This window comes from Diceros bicornis, chromosome 14 (genome assembly GCF_020826845.1).
Source record: "Diceros bicornis minor isolate mBicDic1 chromosome 14, mDicBic1.mat.cur, whole genome shotgun sequence".
In the NCBI taxonomy this organism is placed as follows: Eukaryota; Metazoa; Chordata; class Mammalia; order Perissodactyla; family Rhinocerotidae; genus Diceros; species Diceros bicornis.
The window spans coordinates 58,764,776-58,782,241 of record NC_080753.1 but is presented as its reverse complement, the minus strand read 5'-3'; the positions used below and the strand labels follow the sequence as shown (position 1 = coordinate 58,782,241).

The 17,466-nt window shown below is 42.4% G+C and overlaps 1 protein-coding gene and 1 non-coding gene across 4 annotated transcripts in view; one reads left to right on the top strand and one right to left on the bottom strand.

Annotated features, from left to right (window-relative positions):
* Window positions 1–13,849, top strand: part of SNRNP48 (small nuclear ribonucleoprotein U11/U12 subunit 48) — a 70,824-nt gene extending 56,975 nt beyond the window's left edge. For 2 of the 3 annotated variants that reach the window (XR_009222140.1, XR_009222138.1), the window contains exons 12-13: window positions 7,537–7,627; window positions 13,524–13,849. The gene's annotated coding sequence lies outside the window, so the exon portion shown is untranslated. The remainder of the gene's footprint in view (window positions 1–7,536; window positions 7,628–13,523) is intronic. The other variant, XR_009222139.1, reaches the window with a different exon arrangement.
* Window positions 3,565–3,691, bottom strand: LOC131414291 (small nucleolar RNA SNORA2/SNORA34 family). The gene has a single exon (XR_009222180.1). It is a non-coding gene; the product is annotated as a small nucleolar RNA SNORA2/SNORA34 family (small nucleolar RNA).
* Window positions 13,850–17,466: the final 3,617 nt, after the last annotated feature.

Below are 17,466 nucleotides of genomic sequence, written 5' to 3'. Positions count from 1 at the left end.
ACACTCACCCCCATTATCTCCACACTCACCCCCATTATCTCCACGCTCACCTCATTATCTCCCCACTCACCCCCATTATCTCCACATTCACCCCCCATTATCTCCACACTCACCCCCATTATCTCCACACTCACCCCCATTATGTCCACATCCACTCCTGTTATCTCCTCACTCACCCCCTTAATCTCCACACTCACCCCCATTATAGCCACTTTCACCCCTATTATCTCCTCACTCACCCCCGTATCTCCACACTAGCTCCCCATTAGTTCCACACTCACCCCCATTATCTCCACACTTACCCCCATTGTCTCCACATTCAGCCCTATTATCTCCTCACTCACTCCTCTCATTGTCTCCTCATTGTATGAGTTCTAGAATTGCTAAATTCTACAGCATGAACCAAGGGATATCTTTCAGAGTCTGACTCCTCACACAAATTAAAAAATGCAACAGATTGTGATAACTCTGACTAACTTTTTCTATTTACAAACTGTCTTCTTCCTGGTTTCCTGGCATCATCAAGCAGCTCTTGAGGCAGCCTCAATTATAACACGAGTCGCTTCCTGGCAAGGGCTGTCGCTGCCTTTAGGTGTCTTCACAGTTACTGAGACTATTCCTATACATCAGAATGGGCTCAACCGCTGTAATTGTTTGGTTTCATTTTAATATTTAATACACACATTACTCAGGATTACAAAATGTGTCATGCTTTACTTTCAGAGTTCATCTTCCCATCCTAGTGCAAGGGCACCATTTCAATGTGTGTATGTGTAAATGTATATGCACACTCGTAGACACTCTCACATACACTACTTTGACAGATTTATTGCAATCTTACAGCTAGGAATTCACATTGGATTCTTGATAAGGTTGCAGGCACATCGTGATAAGGGAACACATGTTTCTATTCTCCCTTGGACTACTACGAGTGGCAATCCTGTCTCCCTGCCTCTACTCCTTCCCCTCAGACACTGGTGCCCGCCATTATCCGTATTCAGATTATGTTGAGTGTGACCAGAGGAAAATGATTCTTCAACCTCCCTCTAAATCTGACTAAATAAAAATTACTCAGATGAAACATCTCCAATGCTGACATTAACTCATCGTGAAAGTGTCGTCTCAAATGATTCCTGATCGTTTCAGCCAGAATCATTTCCTGGCTGTGTCACTCTATATTTGTATTGTAGCTATCACGAAAACGATCTCTGCCATGTCTTGATCCTCGCTGGCGTGCTCAGGGCTGCCTCCCCAGCTCCAGCGTCAAGCGCATGACGGGTGTTCAATATCTGTTTGTTGAAGGATAGCGGGGCTATCACCCCTGCACAGACCCAGTGCCAGGCTCTGTATCTTGCACCCTGATGACGCGCAGTTCGAATTTCTGTATGAATGAGTGACTGTTGACACATACAGCGTCCCTGCTGGTGTTCAGAACCCTGGAATGAGGCAGAAGCCCCTGTCTGTGCCCCAAGGAGAGTGAGAATGGGAGAGGTTACAGACACTAAGCAAGGGAACCAAGGATGTGGTTGAGCCCTATTTGCATGATTTCTCAAGATTTTATTCTTGCACCAGTTTTATTATGCTGCAGGAGCAGTTATCAGTGCAAACTACTTCATTTTGATTGCCAAATACAAAAAATGTTTTAAACTACAAAAACACACTTTCTCCACATTGTAGGAAATTTGAGAAATAGAGGCAAGCAAAAAAGAAAATCATCTGTAGACTAATTCTGCCACTCAGAGATTCTACTGTTACGTTTGGTCTCCATTCCCTCTCTCCCTCATTCAGCATGTGTATTGAGCACCTTCTGTGTCCGTGCACTGTTCTGGGTACAGCCATGAACGGGACAAGATCCCTGCTCCCATGGGACCCACAGTCCAGGGGGAGCAAGGAACAGATGAACCGGGGAGAAAACTTTCAGCTGGTGCTACCTTCTCTGCACACAATTAAAGTATGCTGTGCTAGAGAGTGACTGCCTGGGGATGGCTTGTGGTCAGGAAGTCAGGAAGAGTTCCCTGAGGAGGAGACATTTAAGCTGCGAACTGACTGACAAGCGGCTGCTAGCTCTGTGCAGATGAGGAGTGGGGAGACTGTTCCAGGAAGAGACTCCCCAAAGCAGGAATGAGGTGAACCTGTCAGGAGCTCGCTGCATGAGGGGGAGAGAGGCTAGAGGTCAAGGCTGAGCACTCAGGAGTCGCCAGACCTTGAAAGACAAACCATGACCTTATAGGCTATGGCCGTGAGCTGGGATTTGATTTGGATATTTGAAACCTTCTGGTTTCTGAATGGGGAACTAATTCTGGGAAGGCCGGAGAGGAATCAGAGAAAATCAGGAGGATATTGCATCAGCCCAGGGGAGAAACCCAGGACCATTGTTCTTCTAGTGTTTCAAAGGAATAATATGCATACTTTTATAATATATATTGACAAAGATTTAATATATTTTTGAATGAGATTATGCTATACATATAACTTTTAATCCACTACTAATCTTACTATTCATATTCTGAACAAATTTATTTGTCATTTGATATTCTTTAAGACATCATTAAAATGTCTAGTTACTATGTAGATATTTAACCATGAAACACACTAGCCTCATAAGCTGATTTGTGATGACGAGCAGAAGCTGTGTGCTGGACTCTCAAGGCCCCACGAGACTCTCAGACCAAGAAATGAATGAGTAGATTGAAAGCAGATTCTCAATAATGGTCATCATGGTAATGTTAACAATAGTGATTGACATTTATTGAGTGATTACTATGTGTCAGGCTCTGTTCCCAGTGCTTTGCGTGTGTTAACTCAGCCTGTCCTCATCTATCCCAGCCTCTGTGAGGAAGGCACTATTATTCTCATCCTTATTTTACTGATGAGGAAACAAATCAATGTGAAGCATTTATCTAATTAGTCTATTGATCCGAAATGAAATTTTCATTCTTTTGTAGCTTAAAAAAGTATCTTTTTTAAATAGGAAAACTCAAAGACAGAAAGTATAATAGTAGCTACCAGGGGCTGGGGGAGAGGAGAAGTGGGAGGTATAGTTTAATGGGTACAGAGCCTCTGTTCGGGCTGATGGAAAAGTTCTAGAAATGGACAGTGATGATGGTTGCAGAATATTATGAATTTACTTAATACCACTGAATTGTACATTTAAAAATGATTATAATGGTAAATTTTATGTTACAAATATTTTACCACAATAAAAAAATATTTATTTAAAGAAACATATTCCTCTAAGGGTAATTGTAGTTAACATCTAAGTTCACCAGTGATGAATCTAATATGGACCATTAGCATAATTACATGTTAAAATAAAATATTGCCTTAAAAGACCGGACAATATGAGATTGCTTGATTAATGTACTAACAGCCACAAAGTGAGTCAGTGAACAAGAGAGGGAGAGGGAGAAGGAAGAGAAAGCACAAAAAACTCAAAGTCCCTCTGAATGGCTAAGAAATACTATTTTGGTTAAGTCCCTATCCCCATAGAGTAAGTCCCTGATTCTTAAACCTAACATAGTCCAATTGCTATGTTAAAAAAAAAAGGACATTATATTCTACAGATTATGTTTCTTCCAACTGAACTGGTCAGTCTCACTGGGGTGCTGAATGGTCCACAGACCATAGGAAGACATTGCTTTTGGCTCCTTTTGAAACTAATAGCTACAGCAAACCATTGGTCTTGATTCTTTTTAAAAAAGCACAATGGCCAAAAGGTGGAAGCGTCCCAAGTATCCACTGACAGATGAATGCATAAACAAACTGTGGTATATACATGCAATGAAATACTATTCAGCCTTAAAAAGAAGGGAGATTCTGACGCACGCTACAACATGGATGAACTTTGAGGACCTTATGCTAAGTGAAACAAACCAGTCATAAAAGACAAATACCAGATGATATACCACTTATACGAGATCCCTAGAGTAGTCCAATTCATAGAGACAGAAAGTAGAATGGGGGTGCTAGGGGCTGTGGGGTGGCAGGATGGGGAGGTAGTGTTTAATGGGGACAGAGTTTCAGTTTTGCAAGTTGAAAATTTGGAGAAGGGTGGTGATGATGGTTGCACAACAATGTGAATGTACTTAATGCCACTGAACTTTACACTTAAAAATGGTTAAAATGTTTGATTTTATGTTATGTACATTTTACTACAATTTTTTTTAAAAAAGCACAATTCTTTCTCCAAAAAAGTTCATGGCATTTTCAGGCTGAAGTCTTCAAATTTAAACATTACCAAACTTAATAAGAGTGAAACAACTTTTGATTGAAGGAGTATTCTTCAATCCTTCCAAAAACGTTTACCCTTATACTAAATATTCTACACATGGAAATTTTTATCTTTCAAAGGAAATGTTTACAGAGGGTGAATTTTGAAATTAGGGAGGTAAAAAGGAAACATTTTCCAAACATAACTATGTTATTTGCTATTGTGAAAGTAGTGACAGAGGCACTTTTAAAGAAACCCACCCAATATGCATATAAAGCTTTAATGACTAGGAAAATTAGGTGGGGCTGGAGATTCTTTTTCTCCAACCAAAATATTATGCTGCCCTTCTTGTGCAATGGAGAAGCAACAGACTCGCTTTCAGAGGGACATGACTTTGAGCTCCTGGGACCCACTGCGCCTGTAGCAGACACTGTTGGTGCCTGACTCACATCTCCCTGGCCTACCCCTGAGGTCACGTGCAGACAGTCCTTGCACACACCTGTGGCTCCTGCACCTCTCTGTGCCAGAGCATCCGCTGGCCTCTGGGAAATGGTTTGCCTGGGTACAGGCGGACTAGAAGGGCCAGAGAGTTAATGCTCCTGGAGCAATCAACGAGGGCTGCAGATGGTGGATAAATACCTCAGCTCTCTCACTCTCGGGACCATTCTGAGGTGTGCTCTGCCCAGAGAAATTGAGCCCCAGTTGCCTACATTGGCAAGTTCTTGACATATCCTCTATTAAATTTTTTTCTTCCCTCACAGTGCTTCTTGGGGTTTCCTCCCAAAGGACTTGGATCCATCTATCTTTTTGTTTTTAATAAATGTTTTTGTTGTGGTAAAATATACATAACATAAAATTAAATGTTGTAACCATTTTCAAGTGTACAGTTCAGTGGCATTAAGTACATTCACATTGTTGTGACACCATCACCATTATCTATCATCTCCAGAACTTCTTCATCTTCCCAAACTGAAACTCTGTACCTATTAATCACTAACTCCACATCCCCTCCCTCCAACCCAACCCCTCCCCCTCCCCCCGCCTCTATGAATTTGACTACTCTGGGTCCCTCATGTAAGTGGGATCATACAGTATTTGTCTTTTTGTGTCTAGCTTATTTTACTTAGCATAGTGTCCTCAAGGTTCACCCATGTTGTAGTATACGACAGGATTTTCTTCCTTTTTTGGGCTGAACAACATTCCACTGTATGTGTACACCACATTTTGTGTATCCATCCATCGTCAAGGCACATGGGTTGCTTTAGATCCACATCTTATCCCAAGGTCTGCTTTGGGGGGAACTAAGACAATGCCTCTCTTGGATGTTTTGAGTACTGTCCAGAAGGGAATGTGATGGTTACTGGAAGTTGGAATCAGCTAGTTAAATGGAGGGATCCCAGAACTCCTTGTAATGTAGGCCCCTCATCTCAGCCTGAAGAGGCATCTACACCCTCGATATGGCGAAACTGGCTGGTTGTGGGAACAGCTGGCCCCAGACTGTGGGTGATGTGCAGAGAAAAGGGAGTTCAATCTTAAATCTGGACTCATTGTGTATGACTTTTCCCAAGCAAAGTTATGTGTTAAGCTCTTTTAATCGCCAGATGGCTGTTGAATATTTGACCTAAGTCCTGAGCTACAAAGAAGCGTATATTCAAAGATCAGAGACTAAAGGAATATAATATCGGGCAGGTTTATCCAGTCAGTGCTGTTTCCTTTCACAATATCCACAACACTCTGCTACGAGGGGTTCTAATGAATTTGTAAATATTTGGGACCAAGTTACCCGTTCATTGGCATGCCCTTCACTGTGGTGCCACTTGCTTTCAGCAATGAAGGGACCACACTTAGAAGAGGTATGTGTGATATGTATGAAATAGATGACATGGGACATCCTGAAGATGGTGTCTGCATGCTCTGAGGATCAGAGGCAGAAGCAGAACCCATGTCCACCCAATTATCTGCTGAAAGTAGAAATCACCTCTGTGGAAAGCCTTGTTTACTTCTTACAAATGTGTGCATATCCCAGAGAGGATAATTTATAGTGACTATAAACACATTATTGTGCAATTGGATTCTCTCTATTCTGTGTCTTACTAGGAACTTGTATTACCACAGGATGTTTTTATTTTGTTTCGAGTCAGGAGATACTTATGTTCTTGTGCTGGAAACTGAAATAAAATTTCTTTTGGAAACTGCTTTTCCAGAAAGTATATATATTTATTATATACGAGCAGTTTGAGCTCATATACCTTGTTTTTTATCTTTTTCTCCAAAATTCCTTATTTTAAACTATTATATGTATTGTCTTACAAATCAGAGATTCACAACCTTAAAAAAAAAGGTGTTTTAAAATTATTGGCTCTGCCCTGGAAACGGTGGCAGTCCCTGTATACAAGTGGGCGGGGAGGAGGTTATTCACTATGTCAAAAACTAGGAAACAAGAGAAAGAGCTGTAGTATTAGAAAGAGGGTTCCCTGTGGGTCCTCACACTGAGGGGATCCTATGAGTTATTGAAAAGGACCTGAAATAAAGCAAACTCTAGTGGGACTGGAACCTTCAACCTTCAAAGCTGAACTAGTTTTTATTTTTTTAAATTGAAAAAAAGTTAAATTTATTTCTTTTCCAGCTTTATTGAGATATAATTGACATATAACATTGTGTAAGTTTAAGGCGTACAATGTGGTGATTTGATACATTTGTATATTGCAAAATGATGACTACCTAACATTAGCTACAGCCTCTGATCCTGTCACATAATTACCATTTCTTTTCTGTGGTGAGAACATTTAAGATCTCCTCTCTTAGCAACATTCAAGCATATAATACAGTATTATTAGCTATAATCACCATGCTGTACATTAGATCTCAGAACTTGTTAATCTTATAACTGGAAGTTTGTACCCTTTGACCAACATCTCCCCATTTCTCCCAAACCTCAGCCTCTGGTTACCACCATTCTACTCTCTGTTTCTCTGCGTAAAGCTGAACTATTTTTCTTCCGATTGTACTCTCCTTTTTGTTTGATCCTATGGTATAATAATCTTTTAAAATTCCTTACTAGCCTGTCTCAGCTATTCTAAGAACAAGCAAGGACCTGGGTGGTCTAGAGCAGCAGACCCAGGGGGGCCGAGGCAGTAACACTTGAAGATCTCTAAGGAGCAGCTGAAACTCACAAGAGTTGCTGGGTCACCTGTCCCAAGGTATTCTACTTTCAAAAGTCCATGGGTTATTAGAACAGTGGGATTCCTGTATGTACTGATAAAAGCATTTGTTAAAAACAATGGGCTTTGGCTAAATTAGTTACAATCGTTTCTTCCAATCCCCAGACATCCGGCCCAGTTGGAGAGCCACAGAACACAACAGGCTTCAGGGAAGCTCGGATCATGGGGACCTTCTGGGGCACCCACTGGCTATGAGGTAACCGATAGTGGTAGTTCAATTCTGCATTCGCTGGTGCAGTGTGCAACAGGGATCGCCTGTTTTAAAAACATATTTTCAATAAATCTCCATCAGGGTCTGCTCTCCTACCTAGAGTGCTGTACCATATTTGGCTGATAAAACAGTCATTAAATCAACCAAGAATAGTAATGGTTGGCTATTTTTGACAATCCTGAGATGAATTTGTGGGAAGAGTCTTGGGGTGCCAGTTATTTCAGAGCAGGCAAATGAGCAGCAGTCAGGGGATGCTTGGCCCCTCTCTGCCTGCTGACTTCTTATCTCTGTTATCCCAGCGCTTCCACGATCGCTGCACCACACACGTGTAGATGCCCAAAGGGTAAAGGAAAGGCAGCAGAGGTTTACCTGCAGAGACAAACTCTCGAACATTTGTCATTTGATAAAAGCTTTTCCCCACGTAAAAAGTGGTCTTATGGTAAATGCTCAGATTTTATCCTAGTGGTATTAAAAACAAAGTAGAAAATAAATGAGACTTCCAGTTCAGCAAAGATAATAACATTGATTTCATGTCTAAAGAAAGTGAATTATCAGGTTGTGAATCCATGGTTTCTTTTGTGCTTCTTAAAGACTGAATGCCTTAGAAGATAATTTTTGTTGTGTTTTATGGGCATTTAATATTAAAGGGAGCTAAAACGGAACTCTGTCATAGGGACAGTGTGTACGCAGATGGAACTAGTCAACTGTAACGGTTTTTTGCTCTCTTGTGAGAACCATCCTAAGAGTGTCTGTGCTGTGCTGGTGGTCCACACTGGTGGGGGAACTCCTTTATTCAGGGCCCTGCGACTCCTGTGGCTGTGGAAATTCGTGGCCATCTTGGTGGGAATAACTAATTCACATGCCAGAGTGAAAGAGGGGAAGAGAAAGTGGAAGCCAAAAAGAGGCGACAGGTGAGAGTGGCATTTATCAGGCTCTGAGGAAGTCATTTTAAATAACGCTCCCCGCCAGCCTGGCTCTCATGAAAGGGATCTACATCGCCTCCCTTTAAGCATCCCTTCCTTGTTCTTTTCCATTTGCCTCAGAGCCACGCACACATGCAGGGTGAATGTTTTCTGTCCTCTTGGAACATCTGGGATATTTGAGGTCACTTTATGGTTAAGTACTGATAGGGTAAGACTGTGGGCTGCAACAAAAAAAGGAAAGGGCTGATTGTCAATAATAAGGTAAGAAATGAATACCCAAGAAACACTCAGCAGCTCCATGCTGTTCCCTGCAACGCCTAACTCCACCCTCCACAGAAACACTCTCTGGGAGAAATGAGTACAGGAAATCCTGACACATGGCACCTATGACCTCCGCACCGTAGAGAGGCCGAAGAAAGAGAGGCCGCTCAGGGAGGAGAGGTGCATACAACAGGCGCATACGGTGAGACTGTTGAGCAGGCCAGTGGAGGGGAAGGGCTGAGCTGGGCAGACGCCACCATTTAGAGGTCAACTGGAGAACAGAGGGCCAGCAAAGCGGAGGAGCGGCCAGAGATCAAGGGGGAAAACTGGGCGATGTCACGAGGCCAAGAGAAGAGGCTGTGCCAAGAGAAGGGATCCTGTGCTGGGATGAGTGCTGCCAAGTGATTCCGGGGGGTGAGCACTGAATACTGTTGCTGGATCTGCAAAGTGGAGGTGATAGGTCCCTCTCCACGAGCAGTTTGAGTGGAGTCAGATACTCCAGCTAATGACACTCAGGCCTCTTGAAAGTCACTTTGACCAGTGGGTTCCACTGCCATCACTCCACAACGGTTGGTGGAGAGATCCAGTGACTGTCCTTTGAGATAGTCTCTCAAACACAATTCACCACCACCGCTGTGGAAGTGGAGTCGGACCGTTAGCCACCTGCTGAGCTTCCGCATCATACCCGCGCCTATAGTTTCCTCTTCCAAAGTTTTCTCACTTCTCCACCTAAGTCTAGCTTCTACTCTCTCTCTGTTTCATGAAAAAGCTGAAAATCTGAGATTAAAAGGCCATGTCTATAGGGGAGAAAAGCTCCAAAGCCCAGCCCAGTCTGCTGTCGCTGCCGGAGATGACCCCTCCCACCCTTGTAGGAGAGGCTTCCTTTGGTCCTCGCGTTCTCCTCTCAGCTTCCCCCAGGCCTGTGAGCCTTGAGCTTTGACTCCCTTGAGTTAAGGATGCTTGCTGATTCTGGGTGAGCAATTTGAAGGCCATACTTGAATTTGAGGTCTGAGGACGGCTAGAGGGTGTCCTGAAGGGTATCCTCATCTCTGGCAGGCAGAATGTGAGCTGACGGTTAATCCTTTTTCATTTGGTGTCTGTATTTCCAGTAGTTTTGCGTGTTCATTTTGTTGTTCTTCAAAAACATGACTTATTATTAATCATGTTGCAAACATTACTCTGTATTGGCAGGATCATTTTGTAGTATTAATTTACGTTTTCCTTCTTTGTATCTTTCTCTTTCTCTTCTCGAATTCAAGTACCTAGCAGGTTACTTGGGTGGAAAGTAGATGTTTTTCTCCAAGACCTTTTCCCCCCTGATTTTCATTTACGAACCTCTTTGGGAACTGTGTCCTGCTCTGAGAGTTGGCAACACCTCTAAGGGGAACGGGGTGAGGGATCTCTAGCCTTGTCAGACATTCCTGTGCCCCAAGAATCTCACAGGAGTATCAGGGGTGCTTGTCATTTGGAACTACTTAGACCAACAAGGGCCTCCTGTCAGCAAACCTCCAAGATCGGCAGAAATAGCTTAGCCAAGTGACCTGGGGACTTGGTGTCCCGGAGGTGCTAATGACTGATGACTGCAGGACCCATCCCTTGCCCTGGCCCAGGTGAGAACTGGCACCTTGTCACTTCTCTGGAGACAGGAAGAGAACCTTAAGAGTGACTGCGGTTGAGTTTCCCTCTAGCCTGGGGAATGTGGGCACCAAGGTGAAATTAATTTGATCTAAAGAAAAATTTTTAAATACATTTTTTTTCTGGGATACTTGAATTTGAGGTCTGAGGACGGTCATACCTGTCTCGCATTATGTTAATTTGAAGAAGTCAAAGTACAATCAGCTCTTGACTTTGCGGCCCGGGGAAAAGAGTAGCACATAGCAATGGAACTCATTGCTGATCCCAAACTGCTTTTCCTCCTTTAAAGCCTTTTTTGTTGTTGTTGATTTTTACTAAACAACAGCAAAATTGTTTTTCCTCCTCTCTCCTCTTCCTCTTGTTGTAAATTAAAAATCATATATGGGCAATTTGGAAAACAGTTTGGCAGTTTCTTCTAAAGTTAAATACACACTTACCACATGATCCAGCAATCCTACTCCTAGGTATTTACCCAAAAGACATGAAAACATATTTCTCAAAGGCCTGGACTTGAATGTTCATAGCAACTTTATTCATGATGGACACAAACTAGAAACAATCCAAATGTCCGACTGGTAAAAGGAACCCAAATTTGCTATCTCCATACAATGGAACACTACTCAGCAAACTGAATGAATGAATTATTGATACACGCAACCATGTGGATGAAGCTCAGAAGTGTAATGCTGAGTGAAAGCAGCTCGACACAAAAGAGTGTATATTATAAGATCCTACCTATATGAAATTCTCTATAAAGCAAAACTACAGTGAGAGAAAGCAGAGTGGTTGCCTGGGACCAGGGATGGGGAGAGGGAATTGACTGCCAAGGGGTATGAGGGAGCTTTCGGAGTGCTGGAAATGTTTTATATCATGATTGTGGCGGTTGGTAACACGACTTGTATGTTTGTCAAAACTCATCAAATTGTATATTTAAAATTGGCAAATTTTATGGTGTGTAAATTGTACCTCAAAAAAGCTGAGAAAAATCATAAAGAAGGAAGGACGGAAGGAAGGAAGGAAGGAAGATGAAAGGAAAGTAGATATTGAATAGCTAGTTCCTGAATACTTGAGAGACATGTGTAAAGGACTCCCCAGGTTGCTAATGTCAATTTTTCTTTAATGCTTTGAATTGTGTATTGCACACTCCCTCCCTCCACCGACCTGCACCCCAGTGCTCCATTCAGAGGAGGCCCCTCACCTTCTCCAACACCCCTTCTTTCACTAGTGAGTAGCCAAGCTGTCTTGCTCTAACACTACTAACTGAGGTCTGGCTCCAAGTACAAGGTGAGCCAACACGAACGCTTCCCCACCACAACTTCCTCTGTAGCAGGCAGAGCGGCACATGCTAAGCCTTTCCTTTTGCCTCTGTCTTGCATTCTCAGTTTTATTGCTGACCTTAGGCAATATTTGTCACATGTGTATTAGTCAGGGTACTCCAGAGAAACCACCGAGATATCCATCTATCATCTATCTATCTATCTATCTATCTATCTATCTATCTATCTATCTATCTATCTATTGCTTTTATTATCTATCTAATCTATCATTTGTATATCTATAGAAAGAGAAAGAGATTTATTTTAAGGAATTGGCTACCACGATTGTTGGGGCTGGCAAGTCTGAAATCTGCAGGGCAGGTCGGCAGGCTGGAAATTCAGTTAAGAGTTGATGCAGTCTTGATCCTGAAGGCTGAAAACTCAGGCAGAACTTCTATGTTGCACCTAGAGACAGAATTCCTTCCTCTTGGGGGAGACCTCAGTCTTTGCTCTTAAGGCCATCAACTGATTGGATGAAGCTCACCCACATTATGGAGGGTAATCTGCTTTACCCAAAGCCTACTGATTTAAATGTTAATCACATCTTTACAGCAACACTTCAACTGGTGTTCGACCAAACAACTGGATACCATAGCCTAGCCAAGTTGTTACATGATTAACCATCACAAATGGATACACACATCTTCATTAGCTTCTTTCCTCCCATCTAAAGGCATTAAAAGTCTGGGTTTGGACTTGAGCTCTACCATTGGCTAGCTGTGTTATCTTGGGAAAGATACTTATCTCTCTGGGCCTCTATTTCTCAAATGTATAAACCAAGGGCAACAATAGAATTGTTACATAAGGATTAAATGAGTTAATACAAAAGAGTTAATACATTCAAAGAGTCTAGAAGAGTACCAGCACATATAATCTAATTACTATATGCCAGGCATTGCTTTACATATATTAACTAATTTTTGAGAAAAATTTCTAGTAATCTTAAAATTGCATTAATTTGTCAAGAAACTCCCACTCATGGCCAATGAATGACTTGAATCAAGGAGGGAGGGAAACCAAATGTTTGAGGTAAGTTAAGCAGCATAAATAAATGGATTTCAAATGCAAATGTTTGGAAAAATGCCCCAGAGCCTTCCCCTACTTCACTTTTTTATCAATATTTAATCAAGTCCAAGCATTTAAGGTCATTTAAAAAAATTTCTCGCCGGATGATATTCTTGTTTTGCTGTTTTATTTAATCATCATTATGGCAAAGCCTTAGATTTTTCTTTTTTTAGTAGCATTTAAAAAGCATTTTTCATGGCTTGTACTTTAAATATGCGTTTGTGGGCGGGTGGGAAGTCAGTCACCACCAATCACATTTCAATGGGAAAATGTATTCCAGGATCCAAGCAAGTGGCCTATTAAGGGCTTTGGAGCTTTCACACAGGTATGAGGGTGACTCCCAGCCCGGCCATCTGTAGCGCGCCACCACCGGCAAATTGCTTAAACCCCAAAGCCTCAGGTCCTCAGCTTGGTAATGAAGATAATAAATACTTCATAGATTTGTTGTGAGGTTTAAATGAATTTTTCTAGCACATAAAAAGTGCTCAATAAATGAAATTATTCTACTTGAGAGATCATCTCGAAATATTCCTAACATTTCAATTATTTGGTACCAAATATCCTTATACCTTGCTTTCCAAATGAGAAAAGTGGACAGAGATATTAATAGCTACTCTTCTAAACTCTTTGTGCACATGTATTTATCCACATTTCACCAAAGAGTATTTGTTTCCATTTTAGAACTTCCACTGTGGTGACCCACTGCTATCTTGCTTCAGCAAGCACTACTGAGATCAACAATGATTTCTGCATTGCCAAATCCAAAGGACGCTTGGAATCTTTAAATTACTGGGCCTCTGTGCTATGTGTAACTATCTATCAAACCCACTGTTATGGGCTGAATTGTGTCCCTTCAAATTCATATGGAGGTACTAACCCCTAGCGCTTCAAATGTGACTGTATTTATTTGGAGATAGGGCCTTTGAAGAGGTAATTAAGTTAAAATGAGGTTATTAGGGTGGACCCTAATTCGATATGGCTAGTGTCTTTTTTTTTTTTGAGGAAGATTGGCTCTGCACTAACATTTGTTGCCAACCTTCCTCTTTTTTTTTTTCTCCCCAAAGCCCAGTACATAGTTGCGTATCATAGTTGTAGAGCTGTAGCTCTTCTATACGGGATGCTGCTTCAGCATGGCTTGAGGAATGGTGAGTGGGTCCGCGCCCAGGATCCGAACGCGTGTACCCTGGACCTCCGAAGCAGAAGGTACGAACTTAACTTCTATGCCGCTGGGCCGGCCCCTGACTGATGTCTTTTTAAGAAAAAGAAATTAGGACACAGACACATGCAGAGGGAAGACCATGTGAGGTCACAGGGAGAAGATAACCATCTACAAGCCAAGGAGAGAGGACTCAAAGGAAACCAGATTTGCCGACACCTTGATCTTGGACTTCCAGCCTCCAGGACTGTGAGAAAATAAATTTCTATTGTTTAAACCACCTAGTCTGTGGTACTTTGTTATGGCAGCCTGAGCTGACTAAAACAGCCTCCTTTCTGAATCTCACTACGGCCTGGATTCCCACAGCTCCACATTTCCCTGGTTCTTGTCACACTTTTCCAACTGCTTTGTGTGGATGGACTTCTTGTTCTTTGACCATCCTTAAATATTGGTGATTTTCAGGGTTAATGTCCTTTCTCATTTTATGTGGTCTGCCCAGCAGATGTCACCCACTCTTATGTCTTAACTATATTGACAGTAACCAATTCTCTTGTATTTGACTATGATGAGGTTCAGGGCAGGCTGCCCCAAGATGTGCTACTCTGGTATGTGGATTATTTTGAGCTGAAGACAATAAAGGCTCAGAAGACTCTGAAAGAAAATTTGACCTCCCCCTGCTACTACCTAAAGGAATTTAAGATAGAAAGCCTGTCCCCAGGACAGGGCATCACCGTAGATAACTCTGGGTATGGATAGACTGAGATGGTCCTTGCTAAGCCCATTCTTATCAAAGCTCTGAAAACCAAGTAAAAGTAGAAGTTATCCTTTGTAAGAGACATTTACATTTATAAGGGAAATCTCTATTTGTAAAGGTATGTCCCTCTCTGTACCAGGAAGAAGGGGGGATGACCTTATCTCTAGAAACTCTTATCAGTGCAGAAGCCAAGGACTTAAATCTGCATATTAACCTTACTCTTGTTTACTGTGTTTTTCTGGTAATCTTTCATAGCTGACTCCTCCCACCACCAACATCCTCCTTTGTCTTTGGCTAAAGATAGTATTTAAGATGAGAAGCTCCGCCATTTTGTTGAGTTACCCAGTTTTTCCTGGGTCTCTCCCATGTATACATGTTATAAAGCTTTGTTTGATTTTCTCCTGCTATTTGGTCTCATGTCAATTTAATTTGTACACCAGACAGAAAGCACCCACAGTGGGTAGAGGATAAGTCTTCCTCCCCTACAACTGTGTTGACAATAACCAATTCGATGATTTCAGCCTAGTCCTCCCTTCCAGGTACCATGTTTATGAGTAAAATTGCACAGCTCCCCCAAATGCTCTCCACATACTTCAGACTCCACAGTGCAAAACTGTGGCCATCACCTTCCCCCAAACCAGCTCTGCCTCCTGTGTTGAACTTTGCATTCAGTTCATGTCACCATCTTCCTGTTCACCCATGCTAGAGACCTGAGAGCCAGTCTTGATTTCTCCCTTTCCTTTACTGCTCTATCTTGTCTCCTAAATATGTATTAAGCCCATCCTGTCCTTTCCAGATTTACTACCCTGCTGTAGTCCTGGCAGCAAGCCTCTCTTGCTTGGACTCCTGCAGCCATCTCCTAGTTGCCCTTCCTGCCTTCATTCTCATCCTCAAATCAGTCCCGGTTGTGGTTGCCTAGGTAATTGCTGGACCTCTTCCCCATGCTCTTCCCAGGAGCACCATACAGCCTTTAAGAGTCTGATCAGGTATCACCTTCAGAAAGCCTTGTGAATCCACTTAGGAAGGTTGGACAGGGATGGGCTGACTGAGAAGATGCTATTTAAGATGATGCTGGAAGGACAAAGAGGTACTATTATAGTCTTCTGGAACACCCATTGAGTCTCTAAAAAAAAAATTCCAAAATCAACTTCAGATTTTTGGTTTATATGAAGCTGTCTACTGCCACCTTATGGCAAAAAGTTGAAAAGAAACTCCCACAAAAATTTCTACTAACTTGTAAAAGCTTGATCTTCTCTCCTTTTACAACGAAGGAGTCATTCTGTGCTTGATCTTAGAACACTACCTCTTCTTATACGTTGGAAACTGTCCTCTCTCACTCAACCAAAGACAGTGTTCATAATACTTTCCTCTGCCTTGCATCATCAATTTTCCTGTCTATTGACTCATTCCCATCAGCACTGAAACCTGCTGATATCTCATCCATCTTAAAACAAAACAAAGCAACAACAACAACAACAAAACAAATACCTTACCTTAACCCTGTCTCTCTCTCTAGTTACCACTCCATTTCTCTGCTCTCCTTTATGGCAAACCTCTTCAAAAGAGTTTTCTATACTTACTGTCCTCACTTCCTCTGTTCTTTTTTTGTCTCTTCTTCTTATCCCTTGAGGCTATTCCCAATTAAGTGTTTGCCTCCAACACTCCACCCAAACTTCCGGGTCAGGGTCAAAAATGTCTTTCACGTTGCCAAATCCAATGGCCAACTTCAAGTCCTCATCTTGATCCAACTGCAGAGTTGACATCATTGCCAAGTCCCTTCTTGAAACACTTTCCTCACTTCCAAGACTCTGCTCTCTCCGGGTCTCCCTTCTACTTCACAGGCCATTCCTTTTCAGTATGCATTGCTGGTTCCTCCTTTTATCTCTAAACTTTACACATTGGCATGGCCACGGCTCAATCTTCCGACCTCTTCCCTGTGCGCATTCCCTCCCTAGGCCATCTCATCCAGTCCCTCTGTTTTAAGTACCATTCACGTGCTGACCACTCCAAACTACTCTAGCCTTTCCCCCTGAATTCCAGACTTGGCATTATCACTGCATGTCTAATAGGCATCTCAAATCAAGCATATTTAAAATCAAACTTTTGATTTCTTCCCAACTCTTCATCCCAACCAGCCCTTCTCCAGTTTTCCTTATCTCAGTAAATTACAATATCATTCTTCCAATGGCTCATTTTTCACTCTTTTTCGCACACCCACATCCAATCCACGGGCAAATCCTATTGACTTCATCTAGTGTTTTACCATTTCTTACCAACACCACTGCCATCAATCTAGTCCAAGTCAACATCACCCTCAGACTATTAGAAAAAAGCTAGATCTCCCTGCCTCTGCCGTGTCCCCCTTATGGCCTATTTCTCCATGTAGGAGCCAAGAGCCAGCATGGTCCTTTTAAAATGGAAGTAAGACCATGTCACTTCTTTGCTCAAAACCATCCAGTGGCTCCCCATCTCACACTGAGTAAAATACAAAATTCTCACCAAGACCATCAAGGTCCTACATGGTCTGTGCAGACCCCCAAGCCTCTGATCTCACCTTCTATCACCGTCCTCCCTACCCACCCTGCTCCAGCCTCCTGAAGCACAGTAGGCTTGCTCCCACCCGTTGCCCTCCCTGTTCCTTCTGCCTGAAAAGCTCATCCTTACGTTCTCCAGTTCTCTACTCAAAAGTCATCTTATCAGAGAGGCCTTTCCAG